The following is a 23,189-nucleotide window of genomic DNA, read 5'->3' as shown; positions in this document are numbered from 1 at the left end:
TATTTCCCTGCTGCAAGATTTTTATCTTTCCTAATTAAAATCACTATGTATCTTTTTCTATCTGATAAATCTGTAGGACTGAACCAAAGAAGAAAAATATATTTCATAAGACAAGTATCTGTTTCTGTGATTACTTTTCATTCTTTAAGCAAAAATCAATTACTCTCTAGCCTGAAAATGATCATTTCTCTCTCCTGAAGATTTTCAGTTTTCAATATGTGGCATTCAAAATGCAGTGGCCTCATGCACCTTCTATACAGCAAGTACAAACCAAGTCTGTAACTTTCTATGTCTCTACTATTCAGTTTTCAACTGCTAACTGCTACTGAATCCAATTACTTTACTCAGTGACCTAATGATAGTGAAGTGCTACAGAGTCATTCATTACTTTTTGTGTGTGACAATTAATTAATTAATCAAAATTGTGTTGTTACATTGCAAAGCTACTTGTTGAGCCTAATAGTTCCTAGTTAACCGTTTAATTTTCTTATGAATGCATCTCCTACAAATAAATGATAAGCTCTCAGAGTAAGCAGAAATTACATATATTTATATTTCTTTAAGTACAAAATTAGTAATGTTATGTATCTTTACCTCTAGTAGAGTCTACCTTGTGTCATTTATATATAGAACACTAACTATTGTACACACCATTATTTTAAAACTAGCAAAGAAAACACATAATAAGAGCTAGCATTAATCCCAAAATGCTACATCAGTTCGCATTGACAAAACATGATCTACCCCCAAGCAGCTCTTCTGATTTGACAGATGTGTCCCTGATTTGAGTGGAACATTTCTGCAAGTGGGACGTGTGAGTTCTATTTTAAATTGTTTTATCATAGACCCCGGAGCAGTCATAATTTTTAGTTACTCCAGTTTCTCCAGATCTAAAGGCAAGGAGCAATTCCTGTCATCTCTAAAACTTATAACCATGCAGTGATGTTAATATACCAAATCTTGTTAGCTAAGACCTCAGGTGTTGCCAAATGTCATTCTGCAGGTTTTGCTTTTGCTAGAATTCTTAACTAAGCAGTTAACATAAACCTACCATCATGAGTAGATGGTTATCTCATCATTCAGCTAACAAATATTGAATACCATTGATTGGCATGCTGTAAAAATGGCTTTAATACAATTTGAATAGATATCACATCATAGGTAGGTTCCTAAAGGTTACAATAAGTGCACAAAGAAAGGAACTGTACAGTTCTACTGTGGACAATTACCAGCCTTAATGTAATTATGTTGTATTTCCATTTCAAAAAAGTAGTGTAGGTATATTCATGATTGCACTATTAAAACTTGTGCGCTATATGTTGGATGATATCAGAAAAAAAGGAAATTAATACATAATTAACATCTTCCCAAAATACCACGAACATCATCCTGTTAGTTTACTACAGGAAACTATGCTTGTCTGCTATTTATTAGACTTATTTTTAATTAGATAATTAAACTTATTAAACTTGTAGGTGATACCAAACAGGAGCCATTTCAGTTATTATTGAGACAAAATGACTGTAATCATCAGTTTATAAACAATAGGCTGAAATGGAGGAGATGAAATAAAAATAATAAAAGTGAAATACAACACCAAACAAAAATAAAATAGTCATCTATACTTGCCTGAAATATTCATACCTACACTACGGTCCATTTGTTGAAGGAAAGTTTAATTTGGCTTAGATTGGCATGTAACATTTTGCACAAGACATATATTTGTTCTCCTTTCAATATCTTCATATTACATCTATCACATTTAGTTTTTATAAGCTACATTTTAAAGTCATTAGTAACATAACGAGGCTCCAAAGGAGATGAAGCGAATAGTAAAAGAGTAATTTAGAAATCATAGTATCTCAGGTAAAGTGACTAGTTGGTGATGGGATTCAAAACTAAATGTGTCAAGCATAATATAATTAAAGGACTTGATTATTTGTAACAGGAAGCACAAAAGAGTAAAGGGAAACAGGACAACATTTTTAACTATTTAAACAGAGGTTATTTATTACATATTATTATAGAAGGCAAACTGGACAGAAAATATGACGAAAGTTAAGATGTTCACTCACATAAGGAGAAATATTTTTGTTTTAACCACTACTATTCCTCAGCTTTTATAACAAAGATTAATCCATAAAGGAAACAAGCCATTTGGATCACATCAATGGATGGATAAGTATTAAATTGTGGAAGCACAATTTGTTGAAATACGAAATGAGATTTTTCTGTAAGTAGCAGAAGAATGTGTGCAACTAAATATACAGTCAGAAAAGAGGCAACTAGAAACAATGCTAACCCCCAAAATAAAATTTCACAGAAAAGTCAAAAAATATTTTATTAGGGCTTTGTCTCAAAAATTAGATCATCAAGGTAGAAATTTTATCTGTTACTTGATTAAAACCTGTAGTTATTATGAGCTAAGATCCAAGTATTTAAAAGTATATTTCATTTTTCATGTCATGATTTATCACATTATTTAATCATACATTATATCTTTTCTTTTCAGTCCTGAGGCTTGGACTCTGGGCTTGGGCACTGTCTCTGAACTTTTCAGCTCAAGTCTAACACCACTTCCAGGTTTCTGCTGGTTAATTGGAGACAACAGTCTCAGAGACGTTCATGTCCAGTGTTGCCTTTGAACCATGACCCTCAGAAATCAGTCTCCTGAGTAGCTAGGATTACAGGCATGAGCCACCACCCAGCAAGTGTACTTCCTTCTTTATATAGTTACTTGACACTTCTATTAACGTTAGTTTCATTTACTGTATTTTGTTATTTTTATATTCCAATTCAGATGCTGAATTCATTAGCTAGACTTTTCAAATTTATGTCACTCAAGATTCTGAGCAAATAGAGTTAAAGACAGAAACTTATTATCCCACTTAGAAATGTTCCCACTAACTCACATCAGTCTATTTTTATCACCACTTAGTTGTGAAATCAGTCTTAATCCATCTTCCCATTCTTCCCAAACATAAAAAGAGATTTTGGCATGTGATTGATAAAGTTTGGATTCATGTTGTTTAAGAGAATTTGAAACTTAGGATTTAAAAGCAAAAGAGTAAGTTGAATTCTCTCCCTCTTTTTTTGTATAAATATACAGGTCTTGTTCATGATCAGCGTCTGTTTCTACAGGTTTGCAAACCATTTATTTGTTAAACATTAAACCATTAATACAGGAAATTTTGGTTTAAGTAGATATACTTGCTAACCATTTATTCTTCAGTGTTGGTCTTATTACACTTATTTCCACATATGTCAATACAGATTTTATAAAACTTTTTCATATTCTTTAGATCTCCTCATTAAATGTCTCTAAAAATTTTTATTGTGAAGTTGATGCACAGAAGGTTATAGATGCATAAGTCAGGCATTAAAATTCTTTTTTAACAATGTTACCTCTTACCACATTTTCTCCCAGTTTTTTCTTTCTTTTCCTTCCTCCTTTTCTCATAAGTTGCACAGTTCATTTTCAACATCCGGACTCAAGGGTATCTATTCATTCAGAAAACTAAACTCTTCTTATTACCTTTACATTTACATTCACATATCCTTAATAATCCCTTCTGGCTTGCCATACCTTTTTGTCTGCAAAGCAGAAGAAAATAAATACATGCTGGAGATTTTGAAATACTTCATGGATAATCATGCAGTTATCTTCTTCAAGTGAAGGGCAGTTGTATGTTTTGATTTGGGGATAATATATTCAGAATAATTTGCAGTGACATGTCAAGAGTTATTAAATTTCTGGCTTGCAGTTGTTATTTACTACTAAACAGAAGTTTTAACTTTTAATACTTTTTTTGAAAATCAGAGCTGATTGGTATACACAGGTAGGTTCTATTTTTAATTTCAATAAAAAATTAATATTTGGGAAATTTTGCTATCTTCCTCTCTTGTTAATACTGCGAGTATATAAGAGGGAGGATACTAACAGGCAAATGCCTCAAAGAACTGGAAATTAAAAAGAATTGACACTGGAGAAGGAAGATGGCGCCGAGACAATAGGGACGCTGCCTAGCTCTCTCTCACAAAAAGAGAGAACCACGGAGTCCCATGAGCAAACTACCTTAAGAAATCCACAACAACAAACTCAAAAAACAACGGAGAAGGACTCAAACAGGAAAAGAAATCCAGATAAAGCTTACATCCAACTTTCTCAAAGAATTCGAAAAGTGAGGACCCCTCCCCCACCTCTCTCCACCAGCTCCAAGCCGCAAAAAGCTGCGGCAGTGGAGGGCGCCAGGCCAGGAGCCCAACTGCTGCAGAAACCAGCACAGAACAGGGCCAGCGAATGGCGGAAGCAGCGGAACCCAGACACGGAACCAGAACAGCAAGCAGCAGAACCCAGACGCGGAACACAGGCTGCGGCGGAGACCCGAGGGGAGTGAAAGACTCCCCACCACCGTGGAGCATCCCAGATAGACGCAGAGGTGTGAGTAATAGAGCGCGTCCCCAACCCCAAACCCATGAGAAAAGCAGAGCTGGTGCCAAACAATAGAACTTAACTCAGACCCCAACACCCCGCCCGAGAAAGACTGGCGGGAGCAGGGGGGCAAGGAATTTAGAATCCTGTCCCTTCCCTCAACAGCCCCCTCCCTCAGGCCATTGACTGGAGACTGACAGGCGGGCTACCTAAGACCCAGCACCCCACCAAGGGAGGCGGGGCTGTCCCAACTCCCACCCGCCCACCAGGCTCCTCTCCCAGGCCACTGGATCTGGAGAGTGGAGGGTGCTGGGCCCCTGCCTTACAACAACGGGTAAGGGGTGCGGGAAAACAGGAGCCAGCATCTGCCCCCCCCCGCTCAATTCTTGAGCGGGGCATCCTCCAGCTGGGAATCCTGAGCAAGACAGTACTGAGGGGCCCCCCACAGTCACAGACTCTGACAGAGCAGTGGAAACACAGCAGGGATCTGAAGCGCCAACCAGCAGCCAAGCTCTCCTTCCGAGAATCAAAAAGGCTCAGCTCTGCCCTTGGAGCCCACGTCCTCAGCTGGGCACCGCCCCTGGGAACAGAGGGGTCTCCTGCTGGTCCTGCTGAGAGCCCCTGGAAACTCTCAATCCCCAGACCCTTGGCTTGGGGCCGCCCCTGGAAGCAGCACAGGAAAACGTCTGCCAACCACGCTCAGACGGAAGCTCGCAGATCCATCCCATGGTCCACTGTGAGGCCACTGGTTGGGCTAAGAGCTAGTCGTGCAGCAACACATATGTTTTATTCTAATACTTTCCAAATTTTGTACTCAAATATACTACCTACTTACCAACTTAGGTCAGTTATCCTTATGCTATACCTTTTCTTCATGACTAGAATATTCTTACACTCCTACTTTAATCCTCTTGTACCACCGCTGACCACTCTCATTCTATTTTTCTATCTCTGGACCTCTGTTCGTCTTTCAACCTTTATACTGCATGGATCTACACTTGGTGGCTGTTGAACAATACTGTATATCTAGGTGTTTAATTATCCTCTAGGCTCAGCGATCCAATAGAGATTGGATTGAGAGGCTTATTGTTTTGGGTATAAATCGCTTATCAGTGGATTATTAGACTGGTCTGTAAGTGCACAAAAAGAAAGAGTGATAACACCAATCAAAACTTGTCAACATCTAGTGTCTGTCAGCTACAGAGGTCTAGGTTGGTAATATCTGAAAAACTATAATCGTGTTTAGTATTAATCTTGCTCCCACTTTCAAATGGGCAGAACAAGAAACTCAAAAAAAATGTCAAATCAAGAAACAACATCCCCCACCCAATGTAAACAGACAATGGAGCAGTCACTGGCAAAAATAGAGGAGAGTCTTCCAAGTGCTACACAAATGCAATTGATAAACATCATTAATGAAAAATGTGAAAATATAAAGAAAGAGATAATGGAGGAAGCCATAGCTGAACAAGAGGATACCAATAATAAGGTGATAAGTGAAAAAGAAGAAGCCATAAAGGAGGCCATAATAAAGGTTTTTCAAAGAAAGATGGATAAATTCATAGAATCCATAAATAAAAAAGTGACCGAACTCCAGGAACTGTCCAAAGAAAATAAAGCTACTGAGCCAACCAGTCAAATGGAAATCAAGGAGCTAAAGAAATCCATACATAATCTAAAAGAAGAGATGCAAGGCATCAAAAATGAGCAATTAGAAGCAAGGAAGATGAAAAATGAAGTAGATAGCTTTGATAGCAGGTTAGACAATGCAGAGGAGAGAATTTCCGGGGCTGAAGATAATTTAGTTATTATAGGGAAAGAACAGAAAATGAGTCAATACAAATCTAGGAAATATGAGAGAGCGCTTCAGGAGGTCCAAGATACAACTTGGAAGCCTAATTTAAGGCTAGTTGGTATTGAGGAGGGCATGGAGAAAGAGGTCAATGGTATTGGAAATATACTTCAGGGAATCATCTTAGAGAATTTCCCAAATATCCAGAAGGGCAGGCCCATCCAGATACAAGAAGCTTTTAGAACCCCAAACCAGACCAGACCTGACCAGAAAAGAACATCCCACCGCCACATCGTAATCAGAACTGGATCAATAGAAACCAAAGAAAAGATCCTAAAGGCAGCCAGGGAAAAGGGATCAGTAACCTATAAAGGCAAACCAATCAGAATAACCCCAGATTTCTCAGCAGAGACCATGCAAGCAAGAAGTGACTGGAAGCATATATGTCATGCCCTTAAGTCAAATAACTACCAACCAAGAATACTGTACCCAGCTAAGCTCTCATTCATAACTGAGGGAACAATAAAAACATTCCATTCCAGGGAAAAGTTGCAACAATATGTCGCAACAAAACCAACACTACAGAGAATTCTGAAAGATGTTCTATACATAGAAAACCAAAATAAATGCAATACAGGGAAAGAAATGGCACCTAAACAGCATACCATCTAAGGACCACAAGAACTGTCAAGACACAGGCCCTAATAAAAGCTTTTAAAACTGGTAGGAACCAATAAATATCTCTCAATCCTAACTCTCAATATCAATTGACTTAACTCTCCAATTAAACGGCATAGGCTGTCTAGTTGGATCAAAAAGCAAGAGCCATCGTTCTGCTGTCTTCAAAAGACACATCTTACCCAAAAAAACAATCATCTTTTGAAAGTGAAAGGTTGGAATAAATTCAATCAAGCTAGCGGCCCCCATAAACAGGCTGGAGTTGACATCCTCATATCAGATAAAATAGACTTCAAACTAAAATTAGTAAGAAAAGACAAAGAAGGTTACTACATACTACTAAAGGGATCTTTCCTCCAGGAAGATATAACGATCCTAAATATTTACAAACCCAATCCCGGAGCTCTGAACTTCATCAAGCTAACTTTACTTACACTGAAACCATACATAGATCGAAACACAGTGATTGTCGGTGACTTTAACACACCACTCTCACCTATGGACAGATCAACAAGGTGAAAACTCAACAGAGAAACCTTAGAACTGAACAACTATATAGACCAACTAGATCTAACAGACATCTGCAGAATATTCCACCCAGCAACAACACAATATATGTTTTTCTCAGCAGCACATGGAACATTTTCCAAAATAGACCACATCTTAGGCCATTAAACAAACCTGGACAGATTCAGAAACAATGAAATTATTCCATGCACACTCTCAGACCACAAAGACATCAAATTGGAACTGAACACACATCTCCACCAACAAAAACTATGTAACTCATGGAGACTGAACAACACATTGTTGAATCACCAATGGGTCATTGAAGAGATCAGAACAGAAATCCAACAGTTTATGAAATTTAACAATAAGGAGCACACAAAATACCAACTCCTTTGGGACACAGCAAAGGCAGTACTCAGAGGAAAATTTATAGTGCTGAGTGCCTACAACAGCAAGTTGGAAAAATTGCAAACCAACAAGTTAATGTCTCACCTTAAGGTCCTGGAAAAAGAGCAACAAACCAACCCTAATCCCAATAGAAGAAAGCAAATTATTAAAATCAAAGCAGAATTAAATGATTTGGAATCCAAAAAAACTATAGAAAGAATCAACAAAACAAGGAGTTGGTTCTTTGAAAGAATTAAGAAAATTGACAAACCCTTAGCACATCTTACCAAAAAAAGAAGAGAGCATATTGAAATAAACAAAATCACAGACGAAAATGGTAATATCATGACAGAAATTACCAAGATCCAGAATATCATGAGGGAATACTTCTCAAACATTTACGCCAACAAATTTGAGAATCTAGAAGAAATGGATGAATTCCTAGACAATATTAATATACCCACACTGAACCAAGAAGAGCTAACCCAACTCAACAGGCCTATTTCAAGCTCTGAAATAGAAATGGCAATTAGAGAAACTCCACCTAAAAAGAGCCCAGGGCCAGATGGATTCACAACTGAATTCTATAAGGTCTTCAAAGCAGAGCTCACACCAGTACTCCTCAAGCTCTTTAACGAAATTGAAAATGAAGGTTCTTTACCAAACTCATTCTATGAAGCCAGTATAACCCTCATCCCCAAACCAGACAGTGTTTCATCAAAGAAAGAGAACTACAGACCTATTTCTTTGATGAAAATCGATGCAAAACTTCTCAACAAAATACTGGCCAACCGTCTACAGCAACCCATCAAAAAAATTATACACTATGATCAGACAAGATTCATCACGGGGAGGCAAAGCTGGTTCAACTTATGCAAATCAATTAATATAATTCAACACATCAACAGGAGCAAGGACAAAAATCACATGCTTGTCTCAATAGACGCAGAAAAGGCATTTGACAAAATCCAACACCCCTTTATGTTAAAAGCTCTGGAGAAACTAGGAATCCATGGAACATTCCTCAATGTAATAAAGGCTGTGTATGAGAAACCCACTGCTAGTATTACACTTAATGGTGAAAATCTAAAGCCATTAACTCTAAAATCAGGAACGAGACAAGGATGCCCATTCTCTCCACTACTCTTTAACATAGTACTAGAATTCCTAGCTGCCGGGGCCAACCGGCAGCAAACCAGGGTTCGCAGATTGGGGTTCCTGAAATAGGGGACAAGGACTAGGAAGAAAAAGAAGAGAGACAGACACACCGGGTCCGGGATGTCCACAGTCCAGGCAAAGACTGCCGAGACTGCTGCGTTTATTTTCCACTCCCCCTTCTCCCCTCCTCCAGACCCTGGGAACCTCCAGGTGTTACATTCATATGGTAATTCTCAGGTCATTTACATAGAATAGGGCCAGAAAGCAATAAGACAATAAAGCCATGGTCTGATGCAAGTCAAGGTACAGTTTGATTCCACTCTGGCTCCCAACACCTAGCTAGTGCAATAAGGCAAGAAGCAAGCATAAAGGGGATCCAAGTAGGGAAAGAGGAAATAAAACTATCCCTCTTTGCAGATGACATGATTCTGTATTTAAAGAATCCTATAGACTCTACTCCCAAGCTCCTTGAGCTGATTCAAAACTTTGGAAGAGTAGCAAGCTATAAAATCAACCCTCAAAAATCAACTGCCTTCCTTTATGCCAACAGTGAGAGGAACGAGGCAATAATCAGGAAAGTAACTCCTTTCACAATAGCCTCAAAGAAAATAAAGTACCTAGGAATTAGCTTAACTAAGAATGTAAAGGACCTTTTTGATGAAAACTTTAAAACCCTAAAAAAGGAAATTAAAGCAGAACTAAGGAAATGGAAAAACCTCCATGCTCCTGGATTGGAAGAATCAACATTGTGAAAATGACAATCTTGCCAAGGGCTATCTACAAATTCAATGCAATACCCATCAATATCCCAATGGCATTCTTTAAGGAAATAGAAGAGGCAATTCAAAATTTCATATGGAATAATAAAAGACCCCGTATAGCAAAAACACTTCTTTGCAGAAAGAACAGCGCTGGAGGAATTTCAATTCCTAACTTTAGACTCTATTACAGAGCTATAATTATCAAAACAGCTTGGTCCTGGCACAAGAACAGGCCTGAAGACCAATGGAATAGAACTGAGGACCCAGATATTAAACCACAGACCTATGGCCACCTAATCTTTGACAAGGGAGCCAAAAAAATAGAATGGAAGAAAGACAGCCTCTTTAACAAGTTGTGCTGGCAGAACTGGTTAAACACCTGCAGAAAACTAAAGTTGGATCCTTTTTTGTCACCTTGCACTAGAGTTAACTCCAAATGGATCAAAGACCTGGAGGTAAAAGCTGACACACTGAAAACTCTACAGGAAGGAATAGGAGATACACTAGGCCTCCTTGGCACAGGTCGAAACTTTCTTAATAAGGACCAAGAATCACAACAATTCAGAGAAAGGCTGGATAAGTGGGACTGCATTAAACTGCAGAGCTTTTGTATGGCAAAGGACATAGGTAGTAAATTAAATAGGAAGCCTACAGAGTGGGAGAAGATCTTCACCAACCAAACAACGGACAAAGGCCTCATATCTAAAATATATTAACAACTCAAAAAATTGAGTCACTCCAAAACTAACCTCCAAAGTAACAACCATCCCATTAAAAAATGGGCCAAAGACTTAAAGAGAGCCTTCTCTGAAGAAGAAACAAAAATGGCCTATAGACACATGAAGAAATGCTCAACATCTCTGGTCATAAAAGAAATGCAAATCAAAACAACTCTAAGATTCCACTCACTCCAGTTAGAATGGCCAGGATCAGGAAAACGAATTATAACAGATGCTGGAGTTGATATGGCCAGCAGGGATCCCTATTACACTGTTGGTCTGAGTGCAAACTCATTCAACCACTATGGAAAGCAGTGTGGCAGTGCCTCAAAAGGCTAAACTTAGAACTCCCCTATGACCCAGCAATTCCACTAGTTGGCATTTACCCAACTGTCCAGAAACAAGGGCATACTAAATCCACTAGCACAATAATGTTCATCGCAGCACTATTCACCATAGCAAAGTTATGGAACCAACCTAGATGTCCCTCAGTTGATGAGTGGATCAACAAGTTGTGGTATCTGTACACAATGGAATTCTATGCTGCTGTCAGAAAGAATGACATCGCCCCATTTGTTAGGAAATGGAAAGACTTATAAAAAAATCATATTAATTGAAGTAAGCCAGACTCAAAGGAACTTAGGCTCAATGATTTCCCTCATTCGTCATAATCAGTAGAAACCTTGGGCTCTACTAGCAGAGATCTGCAATAGAGCAAAATCTTGATACATAAGGCCATATAGTATGAAGCTAATTGAAAGGACCTCCAGGATATTGAAACAAAAGCCATATAATGAATGATTGTTGTCGTTAATGTACTATGTTATTCCTCATCTCCTTTGCTGTGCCTTGGGTATCTCATATTGTTACAGTATCTCACTTTGTTATCTTATACATTGAATTTATTTGTATTTGGTTATTTGAAATTTGATACGGAAGGGGGAAAACCAAGACGGGTGGGAGGGGTGGGGAGGAGGATAATGGGTACCAAGACATGTGAAAGGGTATCAATGCATGTGAATTAATGCACTTTCTATCTGGCAAATATCATGTAACCCTTTTATTAATTACAATAAAAAATTTAAAAAATAAAAAATAAAAAGTGTTGACAGAAAATTTTTTTAAATTCCTGCTAAAGTGTTTTATATCTAGAATGAATCCTTAAGGAGCACGTTGCATAAAATAATACTAACCCTCTTGTGACTCTTCTAATTTGTATTTAATTTTTGTAGCTAATATGTAATAAATTTTCTGAGAACTATTTATGCCCTTTGTTTTTATTCTTCTTTAAGTTTTACATATGGCAGGAATGAAGGTAATTAGCTATTCGTTGTCAAATACCTAGTTTTCAGAAAAATGCAATGTTCTAACAAGTTATCATTCAAGATAATTGTGTTAACTTCATTTTCCAAATTAAGAGAAACTGAAGTATCAAGAATGTATTAAGAAAAGCTGTTCCAAGAATGAAACCAGTGTTCAAATCTGGTTCTGTCATATCTGAAATCTTGTTTGCTCTACTAAAGCACATTGTTCTTGTTAAGATTAAATTAGATTTGAACTAAACCAGCATGAACTTTGGAAGCAAAGATAGTTGCTACCATACACCATATTTTTCTACATATTTCCTAGGACTTATTATCTAGTGATGGAATTCAATTGATTACTTCTCTCAGGAAGTTGCTGTCACTGTACAAGGATTTACTCAATGTTAGAATTAGTATGTCTCTTTTATGAAATATCTCTAGGCACTACACTTGAAAAAGACATACCTTTAAACATTTTATTTGTTACAGTTGGCAGTCAGATATGCAGCCAACTGCCTCTGCTGTCTTTGTTTCATTTTAGAAAATGACAGAAAGGACAATGGAATGCCTGGACAGGATCCCACATTTCAGGATTGTCTTCTGTGTAGTTTTATACTGCCATTTTGGAGGAAATAAAGGACCTATGAAAATAGTTGTGACAGGGGCCGGGAGTTTGGCCTAGTGGTTAAAGTGCTTGCCTAGCATGCATGAAGACCTGGATTCCATTCCTCGGTACCACATACATAGAAAAAAGCCAGAAGTGGTGCTGAGGCTCAAGTGGTAGAGCTCTAGCCTTGAGAAAGTCCAAGGACAGTGCTCAGGCCCTGAGCTCAAGCTCAGGACTGGCAAAAAAATATAGTTGTGACAGCAGATATGATTTTTATGTGGATTCAGTAATTTTTTCCCTCCGTAGAGGAAACTTATATGTAAAGATGGAGCTAAACATGCAAAGTAGATGGCAACAGACTGTGCTGTCTTTGAAGTACTTTCTACTTCATTTGAGAAGAATTTTTGGTTTAGATTTAGAGGGAAAATAGAAATAAATTCTATTTGCAGTGTATTACATCTAGAGAAAACTAAGAACTCCATAGTCAAATAGGCAAAACAAAACAAAACAAAAAAACAATGCAACAAACTAAGAGAGAACAGAGTAAGCCCTGTGACCACATCATGGTGTCTTTTGCATTTGTTGTAATGGAAAATTCCACCATTCTAATATTATGTCCTGTCAATTCAAAGCAGTTACTAAATGAGCAATGAAAACTGCACCACATTAGAAGTATGAGGATTGAGACTTTAAAGATGATTCAATCTCTGCTCAAGGGAAAACACAGTTTACATTCAAGAAGCAAACTTGAATATCCATGTTTATAATAATAATAGAATAAAATAATATGCAATATTCTACGGTCAAATTAATGAAGTATTATAACTCAAGTACAGATATCCTAGTACATCTTTAAATAAAACTATATATTTCATATGTAGATCATTATAAATGCTAGAAAATATATTTGTATTTAGAATACAAATAAAGGCTAAATATTTTAGACAGGAAAAATTATTGCTTTATTTGAAAAAAATGACAATATAAGTAATAGGCCCTCCAGTAATACAATTAAAATGTTAATTCATTTCATCTATTTACTTCTTTACTTGGTAGCTTTATAATCTTGGAAGCTTAGTATTTATTTTCTTTTCTTCTGTGTTTTGCAAATCCAAGAGAAACAGCTAAATGGAACCTTCATAATATTGCTATCAAAATTAAATGTGATGCCTCTGAAAATGAGCAGCATAAGATTAATGCAGACAAATTTTAGAAGTGTTACACATTACAATTATTATGAAAAGTTGGATGTCATTGTTATTTTTTGGTGTTCCTAGACATATTTAAAATGTGCAAAACAAAAATAGTTAGGAAAGGGAGGAAGCATGAAAAGTAAATATAGTTCTATGGCTTTTGAAAAGGAAATCAAGGGAACCGGTTTGGAGGTCATGGAAAAGGTGCCTGTGTTGAGAACAGCTACTCAGGAAATTGTGAATCAAACAAGGCTGCATACAATGGGTCTGAAGACTTTAGTAAGAAGAAAGAAAAAAAAGTAAGTGAAATGACTTTTGAATAAAGTGCATTCTCAGTGACAAATCTAAAATTTTTACATTGAATTATAAATACTGACTTCAAACTTTTCATGCAACTTCTAAAAATAATTAATTTGAATTTTTTCTATTCTCCTGTAGAAGAAACATTATTTTCGTTTAGGAAATAAATGAATAAAATGTGTAATACTGGATGGCAAAGAAACATGTAAAATAAGAATAGATAATCTTCAAACAGGTTAATGTCAATGAAAATAACAAGATGAAAGCAAAAGGAAAATACACATAATTTAAAAGTGGAAATAGAATTCAATTGTATTGATCATGAACATTTGTTCATTGCTTTAAAAATTTCAATACCAAGTAATAAGCTTGATGGAATAAAATTCTAACAAGAATTCTATGAGGTAATTTATGTTCATGTTAGAATATGGGAGTATACAATAAGTGGCATATCTTATCCAAAAGCTAGGCAAACACATTCTGTCAAGAAAGCATCTTCTTCACAAAGAAATGAGGTAATCCTTAAATCAGGTCATACCACACAGACTTGGAAACTAAAAGCATGGAATCTATTAGACCTCATTTTTCTGAATATATTTATTGGATCTACATATTGAAAATATATATTCTGTCAAGAAATATTTATTTCTCCAAGCCATTTTAAGCATGTTTAAAGATCCTAAGTATAAATCAGCTTGAAAGAAATGACCTACCTTGAACTGAGGCAGGGGCTCACTGATTGGGGCTATGGGACTTGGCAAATCACATTATAGTCAAGAAGACCTCACATCTAATTTTGGAGATACAGGCTTTCTCATCATTTGTTTACTTTTGAATAGACTTTCTTACACTTCATATGAATCAATTATTTTAACATTTACACTACATGGTATATTTTTGACATCTCAGAATTGAATTAGAATTTCTACAGATTACTATGCTTAAAATAGTGATATATGTATATAAACACTAGATTTTTATTATTTTTATAAGGTTTTGGTTTCTCTTTATTATTTTTTTGAATTTTTATTGTGAAAATAACATATAGTGGGGGTTACAGTTACATGTCAGGTAATGTGTATACTTCCTTTCCAGCAGTGCCTCTCTTCCTCATTATCTTTCAGTCTTTCCCTTCCCAGCTTCCCTCCCATCCAAGTTGTAGAGTTCATTTCCAGCACAGAACCTTGTGAGTTTCACTGCTGAATTGGTTCACCCTGAGTCCCACCATTTCTGTTTCCCCTCCCAAAACCAGTTAAATTATATACAAGATAAAGGGTACAGAACCCAAAAACAGCAACGGAAGGGAATAAACAAAAAATGAAAGAAAAAAATGAACTTCAAACAAAACAATAACCCTCTTGCTTCAATTTATTGGAATTTATTTCAATAAGCATTATTTTATATGACCATAGGCATATAGATATTCAGCTCCCATGATTATCTCCTTGGAATATCCTCCTTTGTTCTTTCTTTGTGAATGTTTAGGATGATATATAATTAATCATGTCCAAGTGTAATTATTTGTCTTTTACTATCCATTACATTTTCTTGTAGATTTATAGGCAACATTCTAACTATTATCAATGAGGGAAACCATGATTTCTGGGTCTGACTTACTTTACTTAGTAGACATATTTTCAATTTTTCCATTTCCTTATAAATTGAGAAATATTATTCTTTTTGATGGAAGCATGAAATTATGTAATTATACCACATGTTCACATCCACTAAAGGGAAATGGTTCCATATTAAATTTAAGGTAAACAGTGCTGCTGTGGACTTGGTTGTGTTTATTGCTTTAGTGTGGCTTAGTTTGTGGTCACTGACCTGTTCTAAAACGTCAGCAAAGTAGCAGGGTATATAACCTACACAAACCAGCAGCTTTTCTATATACCAGCCATGAGAAGAGCAAGACTGAGATCAGAAAAGCAACTCTATTTGGAATAGTCTAAAAAATGAATAAAACAAAATACCTAGGAAGTAACAACCAAATATGCAAAGGATTTCTGTGATGAAAACTTTGAAAACCTACAAAAGGAAATAAAAGCAGAATTATGAAGTAGACAAATTCCCATGCTCTTAGATTAGAGGAATTAACATCATGAAAATGGCAATACTGCCAAATCTTTCTACAAATGCAACTCAATATCCATCAATATCCCAACAACATTCTTTTTTTTCCTCTTATTAAATAATTTTTATTGTGATTAATAGAAGGGTTACATTATATTCACCAGATAGAAGGTGCATAACTTCACAAATATTGATACCCTTTCTCATGACATGGTCCCCATTTCCTTCCTCCCCTCCTCCCCTCCCGCTTATCTTGATTTCCCCCCTTCCCTATCCAATTTCAAATAACCAGTTAAGCACATATAAAATATATTGGATAACAAGGTGAAAAATTGTAACAATATGAGATAACCAAGGGATGGCAAAAGAGATGAGTGATAACATAGAACCTTAAGAACAACAGTCACTCATTATATGGCTTTTGTTTCCTTATCCTGGAAGTCCTTACATTTAGTGTCATACTATTTGGCCTAATGTCTCTAGATTTCCCAACAACATTCTTTAATGATGTAGAAGAAGCATATCAAAATTTCATAAGGAGTAAAAGAGACTCACAATAGCAAAGACAATTCTTAGCAGGAAGAAGAGTTCTGGAGAAACACTAATACCAAGCTTCAAAGTCAATTACAAAATTGTAGCAATAAAAACACGTTGCTACTGGTACAAAATAGCCCGAAGCCCAATGGAATAGAATATAAGTCTCACAAATGAAACCACAGACCTATTGCCACCTAATCTTTGATAAGGGAGCCAAAAAACCAGGATGGAAGAAAGACAGTCTCTTCAACAAATGGTACTGGCATGATAGCCTAGGCATGCACAGAAAACTGAAGTTAGATTTTATATATCACCCTGCATCAGATGCATCAATTACCTCGGATACTCTGATACCGCATACCCTGAACATATTAGAGGAATAGATAGAGTAAATAATAGGGCTCCTTGGAACAGGTCAAAACTTTCTGAATAAAGATCCAGAATCACAAAAGATGAACAACAACAACAAAAACCCTAGGTATATGGGATTGCATTAAACTGAAGAGTTTCTGCATGGCAAAGGACATAACTAGCATGATAAATAGTAAAGCCCACAGAATGGGAGAAGATTTTTACTAGATATTTTTTAAAAAATAGAATGGTTAGATTTTGTATTTTGTGACAATTTACATATTTTGATGTTTCAGTATGACATGTTTAAAAAAGACTTTGAATCTCACAAGCTCAGAGTCTGTTAGATCAAACAAAAATTAACAATAAGACATGTTAAATTAAATAGAGTCTATCAAGAAAGAAACACCTTACATAGATTCTTTTTAGTTATTGCATTAAGAGCTAGGACTCTTTCTCTCTCTTTTACATTTTTCTACTTTAATTATGTGAAATTAAAATAAATCCTCACAAAAATATCATGTATTTTAATAGTCTTTTTGAAAAATATCTCTACATTTTAATGGGAATCTAATGCAAAGAATGAAATTGTCAGCATTAAATATTTTTTTGTAAATCAGCAATACTTAATTTTTAATGATGCCACAATAGCAGCCACCCAGGTTCTTGTTTTTCTTTCTTTTCCTGATGTTATTATTTTGCTATTATTTTGAAATGTAGGGTTCAGAGAAAGTTTACGCAGAGATACCACAGCTTTTGGAAGATTCAAAGCTGGCACTGGAAGACACTGGGGATTTTGCTTACATTCTAGATATGAACATGCTTAGAACAATTTGGAATTTTATATTTCATGTCCTGCCCTTAGCTATTCTATTTCTTGGCTTCTGTGATCAGATTATAAAAAGATTACACTTTAACCTACATTTAATATAAATGAAATAGATATCAGAAGCCATGCTAAGAAATTGAATTTCATTGTTTCTAAGAGCTAGGTGAAGGGTGGAGTTTTATTTTGGTATATCAAATGTTGCTGAGCAACATAAATTGTTTCAATATAGTTTATATCAGCAAAGGGCAACTGTAAGTTGTCCCTTCATTTCAAGGGGATGCTTTCTATAAAATTTTCTCTATAGTTACTAGCATTTATATGGATGAGAGGTCAGGAAGAATTATAGCAAAATGTATGTTGAAGAAAATCTTTAGGGAAAAAAAAGACTCCTAATAACAATTTGAAAATCTCCCACCTTGTTGTCCTGTCCTTTGTATATACTAGTTACTTTTTTCTTTTTGCAATAGGGAAGTGCATCTTATCATTCTTTTTTTGTGTGTGTGTGCATAAATCATAAGCATCTTATCATTCTATCCTTTCAATTATTCTCCCTTTTATTGCAATTTGAGGCCACTAACTTTACAATCCATTCTAAGCTTATCTTTAATAAGCATTTACAGTTGAACAAACCTGAGTTATATTCTGTTTATTACTTCTATGCTTCCTAAAAGTGTAGGCAGTTTCATAAGGCTTCACTTCTGCACCATAAACAAGAATCAACACAGAGGAGATTTTGTGATGCTTTTATTTTAATTATGTGCATGAGTCACTTTAGTTGTATAGGTGACAATGTCACCTTTAATTTGACTTACATGGCACTGAGTAATGACTTACACTTTTATTAAAAACTGCAGAGTACTGGGGGAGTACTACAAATCCAGCAACTCTGTGAATTGTGAGGTGTGTCGGGATTTTGAAATAAGTGACAAAAACAATATATTCATTTTTATTCTTGAACACATTAACAAGAAAAACAAAGGAAAAAAGTACCCAAAATAATTTCATGTAAGACTGCCACAAATTGAGAATATTCTTTTTTCTCTAATGGTTGGCATTATTTTTAGTTTGTTTCTTGGAGGACATAAATGAAGTGAAATACTAATAAAATTTAATTAACTCCACAATGTGCTGTCTTTACTGTCTATTCTTGAGTAATATTTTTACATGATATGCTTTGCCTATTTCACACAAGGAAGAGCAATTAATTTTCCTTTCCAAAACATATATAAAAAAGGGACAAGGAATTGCATGTGTAGGGTACAAAGAATTTCTTGGTATTCTGTGTGTGTGTGTGTGTGTGTGTGTGTGTGTGTGTGTGTGTGTATGTGTGTGTGTGTTTGGTTAACTCTTCTAAATTGTTTCAACTTGCTGCTATTTGGGCTATTGAAACCAATTCATGGCAGCATTTCTTGAGAGTCAATAAAACTAGCATTGTTATGTAGTTTCAGTGACAGACGCGCACTCATGCAAAGCGAGATGGATGGGATGCCGGTTTTTCTCTATCACAGGATCTCCATTTAGTGACCCAGATGAGGACTGAGAGAACTTGTCACACAAGCATGACAGGGCCAGATGCAACTTTAAATGGAGCTCCAGAATCTCATATAGATTTGAAATTGCTGCTAGAGCACAAAATTTGTCATAAGAGACTTGTCATTGAAGAGTTCATTAAGGTAAAAGATGATAGCCCTTTATCTAGACACCTTGGAGCTCTCTCTGCTGACCTGGACTTCAGTTAACATTGTTTTCTATCATCACTTTATGGCTCTTAAACATGATTCAATTAGCCACATAATATTGGCTCTTGTCTATTATCCTAGCTATTGAAAAGGCTGAGATCTGAGGATCAGAGCTGGAAACCAGCCCAGGCAAGACACTTCTCAACTAAACAGCAAAATGCCAGAAGTAGGGGTGTGGCTAAAATGGTGGAGTGCCTTCTTTGAGTACAAAAGCTTAAAGTAAAGCTTAAGGTTCTGACTTCAACCCCAATATCAACACACACACACACACACAAACACACACACACACACACACGCACACACACACACACACACACACACACACTGTTTCACACACACTGTTTCAATAAGATTTTCCTTAATCTGGATTCAAAGGTTTCATGTCATATCTTTTCTACTAATTTTACTTTTTATCTCCCTTTTTAAATTTGGAGGTGTGTTTGTGATTTTTGTCCACAGGCTCTTGGGACTTGACTTTGTCTTGAGGTGAAGTGTTAAATCTCTCAGGGCAAAATTGAAGTGTGTAAGGTGAAAGCCAAGAGTCCTAATCACTCTGCACACTGCCACGCTAGAAAGTCCATAGCTGAAACAGAATTTTCTTGTGTTTCAAGTCCAAAGATCAATAAATGTATTCAAAATCACAGAGCTGTCTGGGGTTTAAGTGAAAATACCAATGTTTCAATGACATATAAAGCATTTAATTCCCAATTGCAAATCATAGTTTTTAAGAAGCAATTGCAATGCTTAAAACATGTTACTTTGATATCAATATTGCACTGTTAAGTTCAGCATATTTTGGATAAATTCGTCTAGTTTTTAAAAGATTTCTACTTCATTTTTCTTCACTTTCTCCCTCATGATCCAGAGAATCTATCTTTAAGATTATATATGTCTGAGAAAAGGAAAAGAAAAGTGATTTTACAGCAGTTTGGGAAAAGAAAGGAAATTATGACTGATGTACATTTGTAGAGATTTCATAATCACAGATATGTATTCATATCTGTTTTATCTATATGTATCTATATATGTAGGTATGTATTTAGCTTCCATATATTACATTATACATACATATCTATACATTTATGTATATTTACACACATATTTATATATAAATATATAAATATAAATATATATATATATTCAATTTCCATGAATCAAGAGCTCAACTTTGAGTAGTTCCTCTCCTCCTCTCTACAAACTCTTGGCAAGGTAGCTTTAGAAATGTCAGCAAAGTGTTTTTGTTTGCATTTGAGATTCAGCTAAAGAAGAATGTATCTCTAGGCTTTTACAAGTGTCAGCAGAATTGATTTGATTGCAGCTATGTCATTCATTGTAAGATACATTCTTTCAGTCAAAGGAGGGAGAGAGAGAGAACAACAGAGATCAACAGGAGAGAATGAGAGGAGAGTAGAGGAAAGAGGAAAGATGAGGAATGGAGGGAAAGGAAGACAGAGGAGGGTAGGGAGAAGAAGAGAGAGGAGAGTAAGTTGGAGAAGAGACAGAAAGACAGAGACAAAGACAGAGAAAAAGAAAGCTATCTTTTGTTTCCAGATTCTGACTTCTAGACTCATTTTAAGCTAGATTACCCAATTAGGAAAGGCCCAAAATAATCTCTTTAGTTTGAAATAATTTGATGAGTTAAATCACATGATCAAAGTCCTTGTTTGATTGATTAGAATTCCTCTCAGGAATTTTGTCAAACATAGAAAATAAAATTGTGATTATTACAAAATTAACAGTTAGAAACTATGCTTTAATGCATATAAGTACATTTTTTAGAGAAACTATGCACAATCCACTTTAAGAAAACCCAACATTGAAACTCTGTTTCCCTGACATTGGAATCCAATTAATCATTAGTCCAAAGTTTCTTTACTGCACTCTGTGACTGTTTCAATTCTTATTTGTTGCTCCTCTAATTCTCTGAATAACACATTATTTTCACATTGGGTTCTCAAATTTATCTAACTGTTTAGTCTCTCTCGGTCATATGACTATTCTGCTTCACTTCTGGCTCAATCTTTTTATTAACAAAAAAAAAGGAAGAATTTCAGTTCCCTTTTCTTTCACCAGAGAAAAATAGATGTGTACTCATGGTGCATAAGATATCAGGGCCTAGTTCTTGAGGTTCAGTGGAGGGTGTAGTGAACATATGGGCACTTTATTGTTATTAAAACCAGTCACATGACATAGTATGATTTTATTGGCTGCCATGGAAACAGAAGCTTTTTCATTGACTTCCTGATGACCTATAATTTTACTTGAAAAGAATATGTCTTGACCAGCTACTGGTATAAGGTAGATGCGAAATCTACTAGAGGAGCCTAAACCTAACCCAAACTATAGAGCCATTGCTAATTAACTTGCAGTTTTGAAGTTCACAGAGTTAGCATACCTTTACCATGACTTGCTTAACTGTTACTCGCTTACATTTAGGTAAGCAGAAGAATAAAAGTGTGCTGTTTAAGTCATTCCTCTTTGCAAATTTTTTTGGTGGTTCTGAATTTACATTTGTTTATATTGTGGTCAAGTAGGAGATTAGAGATCATAGTGTTATTAAAAGAAATTTTAATCTCTTTACTCTCCCAATCTAATTTTAATCTCATTTATTATTTTAATTCTATTTGGTGGCTTTTTATTTATATATACATAGCTTATTTATGTATACATAACTTTGTCATGTCTTGACTAATTCTATTACAAGGGCTTGGATTCAATCTCTAACAATGATTTAAAAAATAAATGCTATAAACAAATATAAACTCAAGTTTCATCTTCACTCTTAATCTTCCACTGATACTATCTTTTTGAAAAGAAACATCTTAGGGCTCCTGTAAGATTTCTTACCTTAGAAAGTATTTTAGATTTAAGTATAATATGTTCACTTGGGCCAAAGCTCCTTTTGTGCTTGTGGTTAACCATGTCATTAAGGCTAATATTGTTATTTCCTATGTTTGTTCTCTAACAGGACTGTACTGGAAGCACAGCTATCTGTTCATTCATGAAATATTTATTGGGAGACTTTTATGGGCAAGGCACCATGACAAATTCACTGCTGTTTTCTTGCCAATTACATCAAAATTGCTCTATTCAAAACCTTATAGCTTCTAATTCTAGACCCATCTTAATTGTGAAGCAGAAATTTTATGGCTATAATAAAAAATTCAAATGTAATATATAATCTGCAAAATGTTTTAATGCATACATTTACTAATGATAGAAAAGATTAAAGTTACTACTGCCATAATCAATAACAATGATATAATGAAATAGTAAAATATTTGAATTGAAATAAAATTATAACAAATAACGAGATATGATATTCTTGTATTATTTCAGATATTTCTATAAATATTATTTTTCCTATTTATCCCAGTAAATGGGATTAATATTATTCTATTCTAGAACAAAATAAGTCATAAATGTATATATGAAATATATGTAAAAATTATAGCACTTCTGGTTAAAAAATGTTGTTCTTGCACATATAAACACAGAAATAGTAAAAAATTTATGGTTGGTTTATGAAGGGAGGAATTCCAGTGGTGTCAAGATGAGAGTTAGGAAGAGAGTCAGGTCAAGAAGAGAGTGTCAAGAAGACAGTGTCAAGAAAGTATCAAGAAGAGAGTCAGGTCAAGAAGAGAGTGGTTAGATGAATGGAGCAGAAAGTATTGGGTAGATATTGACATAATGTTCAATGTATATATGCACGTGAAGATCGGATTAAAACTGATGGGATGGTTGGGATCAGGAGAGATGGGACCATGGCGAAAGTGGTGACATTGATGTGGTTGGGGTGCGGAGAGTTGGGGGGATGCT

The sequence above is a fragment of the Megascapheus bottae genome, chromosome 11 (assembly GCF_031878675.1).
Source record: "Megascapheus bottae isolate mThoBot1 chromosome 11, mThoBot2.hap1, whole genome shotgun sequence".
Taxonomy (NCBI): domain Eukaryota; kingdom Metazoa; phylum Chordata; class Mammalia; order Rodentia; family Geomyidae; genus Megascapheus; species Megascapheus bottae.
The sequence above is the reverse complement of the archived record's forward strand: the minus strand, read 5'-3'. Positions refer to the sequence as shown.